The 16632-nt window shown below is 37.7% G+C and overlaps 1 protein-coding gene across 4 annotated transcripts in view; it reads left to right on the forward strand.

Annotated features, from left to right (window-relative positions):
• Nucleotides 1-16632, forward strand: part of AOPEP (aminopeptidase O (putative)) — a 374694-nt gene that overhangs the window by 129968 nt on the left and 228094 nt on the right. The gene's annotated exons all lie outside the window — the stretch shown is intronic.

Raw genomic sequence — 16632 nt, forward strand, 5'->3', positions numbered from 1 at the left:
CTCCTGGGTATATATCTGGAAAGAGTGAAAACACTAATTTGAAAAGATACATGTACTATTCATAGAAGCATTATTTACGACAGTCAAGATATTGAAACAACCCAAGTGTCCATCAACAGATTAATGGTTAAAGAAGATGTGACATGGTCCAACATGGATGGACCTAGAGAATATTATGCTTAGTGAAGTAAGTCAGACAGAGAAAGACAAATACTGTACATATCACCTATATGTAGAATCTGAAAAATAATACAAATGAATCTATAAAGCAAAACAGAAACAGACTCATAGAAAACAAACTAGTGGTTACCAGTGGGGAGAGGGAACGGGGGAGAGGCACATTAGTGGTATGGGATTAAGAGATATAAGCTACCATACGTAAAACAGAAAAGCATCAAAGATATATTGTAGCACAGGGAATTATAGCCATTATCCTGTAATAACTTTTAATGGAGTATAATCTGTAAAGATACTGAATCACTATGCTGTACACCTGAAACTCATATAATATTGTAAATCAATTATACTTCAATAAAAAACTAAGTTTTTAAAAAAAACTATAAATAATAATGATAATAAATCAAAATAATAAAGAACAGAGTACACACACACACACACAAAGAAAATAGATCAAGCCAGTGATGTTAACATTGCCAAAAGATGACAGTATTTGGCAAACTTAAAAATGTTTGTTGGGCTTCCCTGGTGGCACAGTGGTTGAGAGTCCGCCTGCCGATGCAGGGGACACGGGTTCGTGCCCCGGTCCGGGAAGATCCCACATGCCGTGGAGCGGCTGGGCCCGTGAGCCATGGCCTCTGAGCCTGCACGTCCGAAGCCTGTGCTCTGCAACGGGAGAGGCCACAACAGTGAGAGGCCCGCGTACTGCAAAAAAAAAAAAAAAAAAAAAAATGTTTGTCACCTGATTTATGCAAAAGCAGAAAATAAACTGTTCAATATTTTAGTTAAAAACAGTAATGGTAGAATGTGATATTACCGATTTGCAACACCTACTTAATGGATCTAGGCAATGGTCATTTGTGTCTTCTCACGGTGATATACAACACACTTTCATTGAAATATTCTTTCCCAGCTAAAATCAGCCTGAATTTGATCCAGCCTCTGGATCTGATCACCAATTTACAGGAAATACAGATGACAGCGTAACAAATTAAATAACACTACAAGAATACAATGAGCAAATTCTAGGCAATCTTAAACTCATAAGACAGACAGCCTGGTTTATTCAACAAATAAATTGCAAGGAGAGAGAGAGAGAGAGAGAGGAACCTGAAAGAAACTTAGAGAAATACCAACCAATTCCAATATATGGACCTTATTTGGATAACAGTTTGGACAAACCAGCTGTAAATGAACATTTATGAGACTATTGAGAAAATTTGAAAACTGACTGGATAGTTAATATTAAGGAATTATTACAGTATTAAGGTATAATATTGGTATTGTTTTGTTTAAAAAAGAGTCCTTTTAGAGCTACATACTGAAATATTTGAAGGATACAAGATGTACATTATGAAACAGTTATAACATGATGTAGTGAACAGTATAAGAGAGTATATTGAATTACTTTTGCCTGTTTACTTGATTCTTTCCTCACTAGTCTATGACTTTCTGGGTGATGATCCTTTATTTTCACTTCTGTTTACCCAGTGCCTACCTATTGAATCACATTTAAAGATGAAAGAGTATGATATTTGCATGTATTGTAAGCATCGTAAGAACTATAGGCAGTGAGAGAAGAGATCTTTGTTGCATACAACTATCAAGGAATGCGAAAGGATAGGAAGTGTTTTGAGGATGGTAGGAAAGCATCCCAGGCTGATGAAGAAAAATGGCATGAATGGGGTGATAGGGCAGCAGTGAGAATGGTGTACAGTATTCAGGAAATGGTGGTGGAGGTTGAGGTAGGTCTAGCTGAACCAGAAAGTTGCTGGATTTAAACACTTTGATGTCAGAATGGGAAATTTATACTTGATATGATGGGCAGTGTGGAGTCATTATAGATTCTTGAGAAAGGAAGAGGCACAATAAAGGGTAGGAAATATGAAAGTCGACCCATACGTATATGGTCAGTTCATTTTCAGCAGAGATGCCAGGTTAGTTCATGGTGGAAAAGGACAGTCTTTTCAACAAATAGTTCTGGAACAACTAGATAGCCATATTAGAAACGAATATTGATGCTTACCTTATGCAATACACAAAAATTTACTCAAAATGAATCATAAACCTAAAGTAAAAAGTAACATAAAACTTCCATAAAAAAGCATAAGCGGACTTCCCTGGCAGTCCAGTGGTTAGGCCTCTGGGCTTCCACTGCAGGGGGAGCAGGTTCAATTGGACCTCATCAGAATTTTAAATTTCTGCTATTTGGAAGACATAGTTAAGAAACTGAAAAGGCACGCCAACAGACTGGGAGAAAATATTCACAATATATGTTTCTGACAAAGGACTTTTATCCATAATAAATAAATAACTCTTGCAATTCAATAATAGGAAGATAATTCAATAAATAATTGATGAAAGATTTTTTTAGAATCACTATGTTCTATATCTGAAACTAATATAATATTATAAATCAACTATACTTTAATTTTAAAAAGATTTTTTAACAGATACTTCAGAGAATTAGATATATAAATTGTTAACAAACAATTGAAAATGTGCTCAATATCACTGGCCATCAGAGAAATGCAAACTGCACCTCAAAGACACCTCAGTTGACCTCTGCACATTAGAATGGATAAAATTGAAAAGACTGACTGATAGTAGCAAGCGTTGACAAGGACATGGAGCAACTAAACCACTCATACATTTCTGGTGGGAATGCAAAATGGTACAAACACTTTGGAAAACAGTTTGGCCGTTTTTAAGTTAAACATACATTTACCAAATGACTTATCAATTCCATTTCTAGATAGTTCCCCAAGAGAAATTAAAACTAAATAAAAATTGTGTGTATGTCCACACAAAGATTTATATACCAATGTTCATTGCCACTTAAACCAGAAATAACCAGATGTCCACCATTAGGAGAATGGGTAAACAAGTTGTGGTAGATCCGTACTGTCCATATAATGGAATCCTACTCAACATTACAGGCAACCTTGGAGATAGTTCGGGTTCCATTCTGGATCACTGCAATAGAAACAAATATCACAATAAAGCAAGTCACATGAAGTTTTTGGTTTCCCAGTACATATAGAAGTTATGTTTAAACTATACTGTACTCTATTAACTGTGCAATATCATTATATCTAAAAAACACTCCACATACCTTAATTAAAAAATGCTTTATTGCTACAAAATGCTAACCATTATCTGACAATGCAGGCTTGCTACAAACCTTCAATTTGTAAACAATACAATACCTGCAAAGCGCCATAAAGTGAAGTGCAATTAAAAGAAGTGACACACCCAGCAACATAGTTGAATCTCAAAAGCATTATGCTAAAAGAAGCCAGATATGAAAGAGTGCATGGTATAATTCCATTCATATGAAACTCTAGAAAAGATAAATCTTTAGTGATAGGCAGCAGATCAGATTAGCTGGGATGGGGCATTAAGTGGCAAGATGGAAAATATTCTATATCTTCACTATAGTGAAGATATTCTATATCTTCACTATTGGTTACTTGGGTGTACAGATTTGTTAAAACTCCTCAAAATATACCCTTTAAACCAGTGCATTTTATTATATGTAAATGAGTGAGCAGAATAGATTAGATGGACAGGAATCCAGCTAGGGGAGTGCCACCACAGGACATACAGCAGTGATTTTCTTCCGCAACAATATATACTTTAACTCTTTACTAAGGGTTGCTGTAGTCAGGGTTTTGCTTTGGCTCAACTGTTGCGTGCTCTGTGATCACCCTTGATCTGTTCCTTCCTTACGTTGACCAGTGTTTTCCTTCATTACATTACTAGAAACCACCAGGGCACTGGGGAGAATCTGGTGACTGATGGAAGAGGGTATGGAAAATTTTCTATCATCAAATAAGCCTCTTTTTTCTCCTTTAAAGTAAGTCTGACTTGCTGTCACGTCTCTAACTTGGTTTCCTACATTTCCCAGTGACTTGAGTTAGAGATGAAAGGCCTCTCTAGGAAAGGTATTGAGACTTCTGATTCTACTAAAATTTTGTTATATTTCTTTCTCTTTAAAGCAGGTGAGAGGAAAGACTTTAACACAGAGTTTATAGGTGACTGCTTGAACTTATTTCCTTTTTGCTTCAGTCAAAATAGTATCTGAAAATTCCAAAGAGTAGATGAGTGGAGAGAGTAGAGGGCCAAGGCAATTCTTTATTTATGGCTACTCCCAGTGTCTCTTCCAGGCAGTGAGTTCAGAGACTCCTTTGATCAACTGATTGAGGTTTCAGCGGGCTTTTTCTGGATTCTTCTACCATTCTTTGTCTATCTCTTTTCCCCTAGAAAATCAGTCAATCCCAGAGCAGGGGATCTTGAGGTCAGAGATGCAGTGGTGCAGGGTGGGGGCATGGAGCTGTGTATGTTTATAGGAGAAAGAGCCTTGATGAGATTACGTGCATTTGGTTCACTTTTCTTCCTGCTAGTTTGTGTGTGCATGTGTGTGTTGGTGCGTGTGCCCAAAGGCACAGAGGCACACACACCCTTTTCAAGGAAAATGTAATTTCCATGTAACTTAAGACATGCACAGAACTCCTGTAAACATTCATGTACAGGTTTTTGTGTGAGCATAAGTTTTCATTTCTCTGTGGTAAATACCTAAGAGAGGATTGCTGGGTCATATGGTAAGTGTATGTTTAATTTTATAAAAAACGTCCTATTTTGCGAAGTGGTTTTTCACTATTACATTCTGATCAGCAATGAACAAGACACCTCTTGCTGTTCATACTGGGCAACACTTGGTATTGTCAGTTGTTAAAATTTTAGTCATTCTATTAGCATGTAACGGTTTCTCATTGCATTTCCCTATAGTTCATGATGTTGAACATTTTTTCATATGCTTATTTTCTTTGGTGTAGTATCTGTTCAGATATTTTGCCTATTATTATTTTATTTAATTTTTATTTATTTTTATGTATTTATTTTTGGCTGTGTTGGGTCTTTGTTGCTGCACGCGGCCTTTCTCTAGTTGTGTCGAGCGGGGGCTACTCTTCATGGCGGTGCACGGGCTTCTCATTGCTGTGGCTTCTCTTGTTGCGGAGCATGGGCTCTAGGCATGTGGGCTTCAGTAGTTGTGGCATGCAGGCTCAGTAGTTGTGGCGCACGGGCTTAGTTGCTCCGCAGCATGATGGGATCTTCCTGGACCAGAGCTCGAACCTGTGTCCCCTGCATTGGCAGGCGGGCTCTTAACCACTGTGCCACCAGGGAAGTCCATTTTGCCTATTATTAATTGGGTTATTTGTCTTCTTAACAATGAGTTTTGAAAGTTTGTTATTTATTTTGGATACAAGTCCTTTGTCAGATATGTGATTTGCAAATATTTTCTCCCAATCTGTAGTTTGTCTTTTTATTCCCTTAACAGTATCTTTTACAAAACAAACTATTTTCATTTTTATGGAGTCCAATTTATCAGTCTTTTCTTTTATAGATTTTGTATTTGGTGTTATGTCTAGGAATTCTTTCCATGTCTTGGAGATTGTCTACATTTTTTAAAAATGTTATAATTTTATGCTTTGTATTTTGGTCTACGATTAATTTGAGATAACTTTTTGATAAGGTGTGAAGTTTAAGTCAACATTCATTTTTTTGTCTTCGTATGGCCAATGATGTTTTAACATCATTTGTTGAAATACTACTCTTTCTCCATTGAATTGCCTTTGCAAAAAATTTCTGACCATTTTTGTGTGGGTTTATTTCTGGACTTTCTAATCTTTTCCATTGATTTCTGTGTTTTCTCTCTTCTCCAATAGTGTACCTGTCTTGATTACTGAAGATTTATAATAATTCTTAAAATTAAGTATTGTAATTCCTCCAGCTTTCCTCATTGAAAAAATTGTTTGGCTAGGTCATATAAATTTTAGAATTAATTTATCTATATCTACAAAAATATTATGCTGGGAGTTGGATTAGATTTTCCTTAAATCTAGAGGTAAATATGGAAAGCGTTGATATTTACTGAGTCTTTACTTTGAGTCTTCCAGTTCATGAACATAGTATGTCTCTCCATTTGTTTAAGTCTTTGATTTCTTTCAGCAGTGTTTTGTAGTTTACAATATAAAGACCCTATACAGTCTTACTAGATCAAGACCTAAGTGTTTACTGTTTTGAAGTTACTATATAACTGGTATTCTTTGATTTCCAATTTTCATAGCTAGTATATAGCCATATGATTCATTTTTGTGGGTTGACCTTCTATGTTGTGATCTTACTTCTCATTTCTTAGTTCTAGAAGTCAACAAATGGAATAGTTTTATTTCCTCTTTTCTAAATTGTATAACTTTTATTTCTTTTTCTTGCCTTGTTGCACTCTTAGGACTTCCAGTATGATGTTGAAAAGGAGTGGTAAAAGTACATATCCTTGCCTTAAGGAAAAAGCATTCAGTCTTTCACCATTAAATATGATGTTAGCTGTAGCTTTTTGTACATGTCTTTTCCAGGTTGAATACACTCTCTTTTATTCCTAGTTTGCTGAGAGATTTTAACATGAATGGATGTTGAACTTTGTCAGATGCTTGTTCTGTATTGATTGGTATAATTATGTGGGTTTTCTTCTTTAGACTGTCAATATGATGGATTACATTGATTAATTTTCAAATATTGACCCAGCTTTGCATTTCCAGATAAACCACACTTGGTTGTGGTGTATTATTCTTTTTATATATTGCTGGATGCAATATTCTAATATTTTGTTGAGGATTTTTGCATCTATGTTCATGAGGGATACTGACCTACATTTTTCTTTTTTTATACTCTCTGATTAGTTTTGATGTCAGGGTAATTCTGGCTTCATAAACTGAGTTGGCAAGTATTACCTCCTCTTCTTTTTCTGGAAGAGATTGTATAGAATTGGTGTTGTTTATTCTTTAAATGTTTGGTAGAAATCACCAGTGAAACTATCTGGGCCTGGAGAATTTCCTTATCAGAAGGTTTCTAACTACAAATTCAATTTCATTAAAGTTGTAGTACTATTAAGGTTATCTGTTTCATCTTGGCAGAGTTTTGGTAGTTTGTAGTTTTCATGCAATTGTTTTCTTTTATCTAAGTTGTCAAATTTGTGTACATAGAGTTGTTTATAGTATCCCCTTGTTATCCTTTTAATGTCTTCAGACTCTGTAGATATAATTTCATCCCTGATATTGGTAATTTGCTTCTTTTCTTTGTTTCTTTGTCATCTGGCTAGAGATTTATCACTTTTATTGATCTTCTGTAAAACCAACTTTTGGCATCTTTGAGTTTTCTCTGTTGTTTTTTGCTTTTTCTATTGACAATTTAATAGGTTTCTGCTCTTATTTTTATTATTTCCTGCCTCTGCTTGCTGTGAATTTATTTTACTCTTCTTTTTTTTTTCCAGTTTCTTAAGGTAGAAGCTCAGCTTATTGATTTGAGACCTTTCTTCTTTTTTACCTAAACATTTAATAGCATAAATTTTCCTTTAGTACTGTTTTAGCTGTATTCCACGTCTTGATATTTTTTCATTTTTGTTCAAGTCAATATTTTCTAATTTCCTTTTAGATTTTCTCTTTGACCAATGGGCTGTTAAGAAGTGTGCTATTTGATTTCCAGTTGTCTACAAATTCTCCTATTATCTTTCTATTATTTTTATTATTATTCTTTTGGCCATGCCATGTGACACGTGGGATTCTAGTTCCCCAGCCAGAGATCAAACCCGCACCCCCTGTTTGAAGCACGAAGTTTTAACCACTGGGCCTCCAGGGAAGTCCCTATCTTTCTATTATTGATTTCCAGTTAATTCTGCTATTTTCAGAGACCACATCTTTTGTGATATTAATTCTTTTTTTAAGGTTTTTAATCTCATCATACAATATTATATTTACTTTCAATTGTTAAGCAATTTTAAAGAGTTCAGTGAGAGAAGATTAGTCTATTATATGTACACAGATATTTACCCTTTCTCTTGCTTTCCTTCATTCCCAATGTTCCAAGTTTTTTTTTTCTTTTCTAGTTTTATTTTTCTTGTGTTTGAAGAACTTCCTTAAGCAATTGTTTTAGAGCAGATATGCTGACAAGAAATTATCTTAATTTACCTTCATTTGAGAATGTCATTTCACCTTCATTCTTGAAGGATATTTTGACATAGAATTCTGGGTAGATAGTTCTTTTCTTTTGACACTTTTAAAATGTTGTTACTTTCTTCTGGCCTCCATAGTTTCTGATGAGAATTACACAGGTTCTCTTATAAGTGATTTCTCTGGCTGCTTTCGAGATTTTTTTTCTTTGTCCTTAGTTTTCAGCAGTTTGGTTATGATTTGTCTTGGAATTGATTTCTATTTTGTTTAAGCTTCGCTCATCTTTTTAAATCTGTAAGTTTATGTCTTTTGCCAAATTTGTGTAGTTGTCAGATGTTATATCCTCAAATTTTTTTTCTATACTGCAGTTTTTCTCTTCTCTCTGGATTTTTTTTTAATTGAAGTACAATTGATTTATAATGTTATGTTAGTTTCAGGTGTACAGCATAGTGATCAAGGTCTTCCTTTCAGATTATATTCCATTATAGGTTATTACAAGATGCTGAATATAATTACTTGTGCTATACAGTAAATCCTTATTGCTTATCTATTTTATGTATAGTAGTTTGTATATGTTAATTCCATACTCCTAATTTTCCATATGTTTTCTATGTCTATGAGTCTGTTTCTGTTTTGTATATAGATTCATTTGTATTATTTTTTAGATTCCACCTATAAGTGATATTATATAGTATTTGTTTTTCTCTGTCTGACTTATTTCACTAAGCATAATATTCTTTAGATCCATCCAAGTTGCCGCAAATGGAAATATTTCATTCTTTTCATGGCTAAGTAATATTCCTCTATGGGACTTTAATGAAACAAATATTAGCCCTTTTAGTGGCTGCAGGTCCCTGAGGCTTTGAGCATTAAAAAAATTTTTTTTTCTCTCTGTTATTCAGCTTGTATTCTATCACTATATCTTCAAGTTTACTGACTCTTTTCTCTGTCACCTCTAATCTGCTATAGAGCCTATTCAATGAAGTGGCTTTTTAAAATATTGGTTACTATATTTTTCAGTTTTAAAATTTTCATTTGGCTCTGCTTTATATCTTTTCTTTCTTTCTTTTTTTAAATTGGGATATGATTGACATGTAACATTGTATTAGTTTCAGGTGTACAACATAATGATTAGTTATCTGTATATATTGTGAAATTATCACCACAATAAGTCTAGTTAACATCCGTCACTGCACATAGTTATAATTTTTTCTTGTGATGAGAATTTTTAAGATCTCTCTTAGCAGCTTTCAAATGTACTATACAGTATTATCACCTATAGTCACCATGCTGAACCTTACATCCTAGGATTTAGTTCTTTTATAACTGGAAGTTTGTACCTTTCGACCTTCTTCACCCCCCACCTCTGGCAACTTCCAATCTATTCTCTGTATCTATGAGATTTTATTTTAAGATTCCATATATAAGTGAGATCATAAGTTGTTTGTATTTTTGTCTTTCTGTGTCTGACTTAGCATAATGATGTCAAGGTCCATCCATGTTGTCACAAATGGCAGCATTTCCTTCTTTTTTATGGCTGAATAATATTCCATTGTGGTGTGTGTGAGTGTGTGTGTATCACATTTCTTTATCCATTCAGTCATTGATGGACACTTAGATTGTTTCTATAATTTAGCTATAGTAAGTAATGCTACATATGACTTCTGTTTCTTTGCTGAGACTTTCTATTTTTTTTATTCATTTCAAGTGTGTTCAGCCTCACTTTGCTGAGCATTTTTACAATTACTATGTTATAGTATTTGTTGGGTAATTTCAACATCTCTGTCATCTCCACATTGACTGTCTTTTCCCACGTAATTGAAATTTTCTTGATTCTTCATATGCAAAGTAATTTTGGATTGTATCTTGGACATTTTGAATATTATGAAATTTTGGGTCTTGTTTAAACCTATGGATTATGTTGATTTCTTTTTTTAAGAGCAGGTAGTTGATACAATTGGGTTTAGACAAGAGGTTCTGACCAGCCTTCTGTAAGGTTATGGTTTCAACGTCTGCTCTGTTGTAAAAGTCTGTGCAGTGCTGTTTGGACCTGTCCCTCATGTGTACCACCCAGTGGGCACTGGGAGATGGTCTTTCCCTTAGTGCAGCTCTCAATGTCTTTGGTATGCCTTTTATGATCAGATCCCTACTTGCACAGCTTGAGAGTAAGCTTAGGAATTTATAAACAATGTTGTGGGGTCCTGAGCCCCTCTCTCTCTGCATTCTCTTTAGTACTGTCTGGTTACCTGGGCCTCTTTTTTTTGGTGCTCTGGCCAAAAAGCTGGGGCTTTAGTTACCCTCCTCTTTCACATACTGCCCACAACTCTGCCCTTGTTCAGGGCCAAGCAGCAAGAGTATAGACATAGGAAAAGAAAAGAAAAAAAAAAAGCAATAGGTGTTTTCCCCAGCCTCTTGGGATCACAGCTTCTCCAAAAGTAAAGGAAGGTTCCCACCCTCAGTTTTAGGTGTTTTCCACCCCAAAGTCTCTACTTCCAGTCACCACAGCCACTCAAGATTGCCTGGGGGTAGGATGTGAGCAAAGAGAGGAAAGAAAAGAAGAGGAATGGGACTTCCCTGGCGGTCCAATGGTTAAGACTCCATGCTTCCCTGTAGGAGGCGTGTGTTCTATCCCTGGTTGGGGAAGTAAGATCCCACATGCAGAAAAGAAAGAGAGAGAGAGAGAGAGGAAAGAAAGAAAGAAAGAAAGAAAGAAAAAGAGAGAGAGAGAGAGAAAGAAAGAAAGGAAGGAAGGAAGAAAGGAAGAAAGAAAGAAAGAAAAGAAAGAAAAGAAAGAAAGAAAAGAAAGAAAGAAAGAGAGGAAGAAAGAGGAAGAAAGAAAGAGAGAAAGGGAAAAAGGGAGGGAGGGAGGAAGGGAGGAAGGAAGGGAGGGAGGAAGGGAGAAAGAAAGAAAAAAGAAGAGGAAGTAGGGGATTTCTTTCCATGTGTCTCCCCTGCCCTCCCTCTGAGCTTTAAGTGTTCTTCCTCTCCATCCTATTCCCCCTTTGAATTAGAGGATTTCTCCTGGAGCGCTATCTGTCCTTGCCTTGGTGCTTTTCATTGGTTTTCAGATTGCTTTTGAGTTTCCTCTGGGGAATGCTGTAGGAAAAATGGGGATTTCACCACTGGTTCAATAGTATTTTGAATTCTGGTCTTCATGTACAAATCTCCTGCTACAATTTATTTTTCAGAGTCTTCCAATAGTTGTTCCATGCATTCTGTCGATGTTTCAGATTTGCATTCATTGGGAGAGAGAGGGTGAAGTGGGCTTATTCCATACAACTTGAAACCAGAACTCCGCTGGACCTATATTCTTTTAGTTAACATTTGGTTATCCTGCATGAACCAAGAGTTTTTCTCAAAGGACTTTATGGTACTTTCATTTTTTCTTGTAGTCTGTATTATAATGATACTAATAAAAGCTTATTGACATTGATTATGGTAGTGATAGTTCAGAAAATAAACACTTATTAATCCATTTTTATTTACCAAAACTGAATAAAATTCAAAAATATTTTCAGACTATAACTGGAATGTTTATCTTACATGGAAGTAATAATACATAAGAAGGAACAAACAGAAGAAAACGTTGAAGTCTCCAAAAATTCCATGCTCACCCTCCAAAAGCTTATTCATGTGCCAATAAACTTACGGTATTGTTTGAAGGCTATAGGATGCCAAGTCCTGTGGTTTTTCAGTTTCTGTCAGCAGATGGGGTTGACCGTGTCACCTCTGCTTTATTTAATGTGGCCTTCGTATGGTGCAACAAGTGTGAGGGCACAATGCCAGGGAAGCAGTGTCCCCAGCCCTGTGACACCACATCTCTTCAGAGAGGCCGGAGTCCGGGGCACTCGCACCTATTTTCTCCTCAGGCCAGCTCTGGAAGCTCTGGAGAACAAGCTGAGTGTAATGGAGGCCCCGCTGCCGCGCCCGGGCAGAGTTGAGCAGGCAGACACAGCCATCTCTTTAACAGCTCTCATCTTCCTCCCTCCCCTCTTCCCCTCTTCATTCTTGGGTAGTGGGACATCCATTCAGTGACTTAAGACGCAAACCTTCAAGTTAGCCTGAACTCTTGCTGACCTCACATTCGCTACATCTACCAGTCACCAAGCACTACCTGTTTTTCCTCCAAAGTACCTATGAAATCGACCACCTTCTCTCCCTTCTGCAGGTGCTTCCTGATTAGAGCCCCTATCATCTCACTTGAGCTTTTGAGGAAGCCTTCTCTTGGGCACTCGTGCCTCTGGGCCTGCTCCCCTCAAATCCATTCTCTGCACTGCTGTCAGAATCATCCTTCTAAAATGCAAACCTGGTTATCCAACCCGCCTGAAAAGTAACTCGAATTGGCTGCTTATCCCCTTGGCATCATACACGAGGTCCTTCCCTGCCTGCCTCTGCCCATGTCTCAACACAGAACTCTGTCCAGATTCCTTCACAATTTGAGGTTTTTGTGCCTCTGCACCTTTTCACATCTTGTTCCTTTGCCTAACTTGCCCTCCCTGTTTCCCCACGCCCCTCCCTTGCTGTCTGACAAGCTTCTACTCATCCTAGAAAACCCATTTCAGGACTTTCATCCTTGATGATCCATCTCTGATCCTCCAGAGTGAGTTCATTTTAGCCTTCTTCTTTCCCATTGTACATTCCATGTGTTTTTATTATTACACTTTTTGTACTCTGTTACGATGGTCTGTGTCCATGCCTCCTTCTCTTAGCCTCAGTTCTCAAGGACCTCGTGGTCTACTGTGTCTTATTCGTACTTATGTTCTCAGTGCCTGGCACATTCTGGCATTTAGAAGAGGCTCAACCAGTGAATGAATGTCTAGTTTATATTATCATCATTCTTGCTCCTTTAGCCTACTGGGTAGGTTGGGTACTGGGCATAGAATGCCCATGAACCTTTGAACCAAGTTTCTTTAATGGAACTTACGGATAAAACATTCAATTTGACCAGGACTCTCTTTTTTGTCTTGTCAGGTATTACTGTAATGATTATGGCTCTTGAACACTCTATTACTCTTCAGAAAGGAAAAGATTATACTGTCTCATAGATTTTTCTCTTATAGCCTGAGCTATACTGTTTGCACTTGGCTTTTTGTTTCCCTTCAACACACCTTCCTGTCTTTTTATATATGTCTTGGTGTTATTTTTTTTTTTTTCGATTGTTACTATCTGATTGTTGGGCCCTATGCTATGGAAAAGATCTATGCTATGAAAATAATTCTTGAGTAAACCTAGGTACAATTATTGCTTCATCTAACTATATCTGGGCTATTTATTTTTCTCCATGGAGTTGCTCAGTCATATCTAGCATATTATTTAAATCCCAAAACACATAGTCAATAGCTACTTTGTGCCAGAAACCCCTAGCACTGGGGGTGAAAGATAAATCCAAAATCTGTGCCCTGGAAGAACTAATGGTCTCAGGGGGCTGATGGACCTTCTCTGAGGGCTGCCTGTGAAGCCAGAGCAAGCCAGGTAGGGGCTCTCTGTGGGAGTGGAGTTCAGGTGGGATGGTGTGAAGCCTTTTAGGCCAGGGAGTAAGTTACCTGAGCCAGTCTACATGGTAATAAAAATGTGTCCATTTCAGAAAAAAGTGAAGAAGCCTAAGAATTTAATCATTTACTCAACCTGTCAATTAACAAATGTTTATTGAACACTTACTATGTGCCAAGTACTATTCCAGGGACTCAGAACAGACAAAGTCCATTCCATCATGGAGCTTAAGTTCTGTTGAGGAAGACATAAACAAACAAATGAACACGTAATATGTAGCCAGGTAATGGAAGTGCTCTGTAGGATAAAGCAGGGTAAGGGAACTGAGAGTGAGGAAACTTGCTATTTTTTTATGGCGAGTTCAGGTGGAACTTTCTGATGATGTGGTATTTGAGCACAGATCTGAATGAAGCAAGGGAGAAGGCCAGGGAGACAGAGCCCCTGAGGTAGGAATATACTTAGCAATTTGAAAGAAGGCCAGGTAGCTGGTGTTGAATGAACAAGGGAAAGAGTGACAGAGAGTGGAGTTGGAGAAGCTGTGGATGATCCAGTTTTGTAGGGCCTTCTAGGTCTTTTATTCTGAGTGATATGGGGGAACCACCTGAAGGTTTTGTGTAGTGAGTAACATGATTTGATTTATACCTTGAAAATGTGATTCTGGATGCATGCCTGATATTTGGGGTTGGGGGATAGGGGCAGGTAAGAGCAGAGCAGGTATACAAATTAGAAAGCTAACAGAGAAATCTATATGAGAGATAATGGTAGCTTAGACTAGGGTGGTAACAGTGAATGAGGTAAGAAGTGTTCATGGGCTTCCCTGGTGGCGCAGTGGTTGAGAGTCCGCCTGCCGATGCAGGGGACACGGGTTTGTGCCCCGGTCCGGGAAGATCCCACATGCCGCGGAGCGGCTGGGCCCGTGAGCCATGGCCGCTGAGCCTGCGCGTCCGGAGCCTGTGCTCCGCAACGGGAGAGACCACAACAGTGAGTGGCCCGCGTACAGAAAAAAAAAAAAAAAAGTTCAAATTTGGGATATTTTGAAGATCGAATTGATGACATTTTAGAGTGGATTGTATGTAAGATGTGAGAGAAAGAGGAATTGGGGACAACTTCAAGATTTAGGGCCTGAACAAAATGTTGGTGCTATTTTATTGAGATGGAAACGGCAGGGAAAGAATAAGGTTGTTGGGAAAGATCAGGATTGATTTTAAATTTGTTGTGTTTGAAATGTCTAAGTGGAAATGTAGCTGGAATTCAAAGGGAAGCTCATGGTTGGAGATATGAATTTGGAGGGGTTCTTTAGGATACAGGTGGTATTTAAAGTCATGGGACCAAGAAGCACATCATGGAAGGAGATAGAAAGAAAAGATGAGGTATGGGGACTGAGATGTGGTGGCCAAGTGTGTCAGCCACTGGAAGTGAAATATACATGGCCTGAGAATGGACTATGGGATTTGGTCCAGTGGAGGTGACCTTATAGAGAACAATGGTGACAGCATTGTGGGAAAGAAAGCTTAATTGGAGTGAGTTAAGGAGAGAATGGGGGGGGGCAAGAAAGTTGAGATATCTAGTAAGGAAGCTCTTTGAAGGAGTCCTACTCTAAAGGAGCAGAGGAATAGGGAGGTTGCTGGCTAAGGATATGATGTCAAGTGGGGATGTTTTAAGGACAGACTTTATCAGAGCATGTTTGTACATTGATGAGAATGATATGAGTAAAGAGGAAGACACTGATGAGATAGGAGAGAATGAGAAGACAGGTGATGTTGGCAGCAACCGTATGCATCATTGTGGTGCGAAGGATGGGGGGTCTAGAATGAGAGTAGAGTGAGTCTTTGATGGGCACACAAAACATTCTCCCACTGTCAAAGAAGAAGAGGCACGTGTGGAGGTGGGTGCAGGTAGGATGGTAGACTTGGTAGTGGAAGAGTTAGGGCATTCCATGTTGATTGCTTCTGTTTCCCACAGAAGCCACAGTCAGAGGCTGTTGCCATGGACCAGGTGACATCTCTCTTTGGTTCTTTATGCTTTTGATTTCTTGTTAACACCTACCTTTTCGAGACCGAATAGATTCTTATAGAAGATTGAGAGAAAATAAAATTCATTCAAGAAGTAATGAAGCAGAACTATGTTAGCTGCAGGCGAGCAGCTGATTTCCTTAATAGGTTGAATCATTCAAGGGGTGGGAGATTGGGGCCTTCGTGTGTGGTAAAAGAGGAAACAGATATGAGTGGGAGAATATCTGAGTTCTGGTGGAACCAAAACAATCTCATTAGTTACTCTTAATATCCTTAGACATTCTGTAGGGACAGTTGATATCCTTTAACAGATGAAGAATGAGAGCCCAGAGTGTTTCTGTAACTGCCTGTAGCACCCAGCAAATTAATGATAGATCCAGAATTTAAATAGTATCCTTGAATTTCTAGTGCTTTACTTGGTCCCTGGACTGAAGCAAAGCGGTAAATCCTGACTATGAACCACCTGCAGGATTGAGGCATACCACTTAGTCTTTAACTTTCAGGCCCTAACTGCTTCACATAATTTCTACAATTTAAAGTGGGAATTATTTGGCTACTGGCTCCAGGGGAAATGTAATACTGCAATTAGTCATTCAGTTCCCATTTTAAGGCCCTTTGTGGAAGAGAGCATCTAAGCAGCATATATTTGGTTAATGAGGGTTAATCAGTAAACCATGGAACCTGACTCCCTGATGGCTGGAACTGCTGAGCTTCCTCCCTTTTGCGAATGCCTCACCAAGTAAATAACAGTGGGACACACACACATTATTATAGTAAGCATAAACACTGAATATAAGATGCATCCTGATTTTAGCAATGTTAAAATAGGGGTAGAGGTCATAGGAAGGGGAGAAAACATATCTTAGAACTGGAAATTAGGCTGCTAAAATTTTCATTTGACATTATACTGTGGAAACATTTATTCTTTAAAGATAAACCTATGTTTC

Source organism: Delphinus delphis, chromosome 6 (genome assembly GCF_949987515.2).
Source record: "Delphinus delphis chromosome 6, mDelDel1.2, whole genome shotgun sequence".
Taxonomy (NCBI): Eukaryota; Metazoa; Chordata; class Mammalia; order Artiodactyla; family Delphinidae; genus Delphinus; species Delphinus delphis.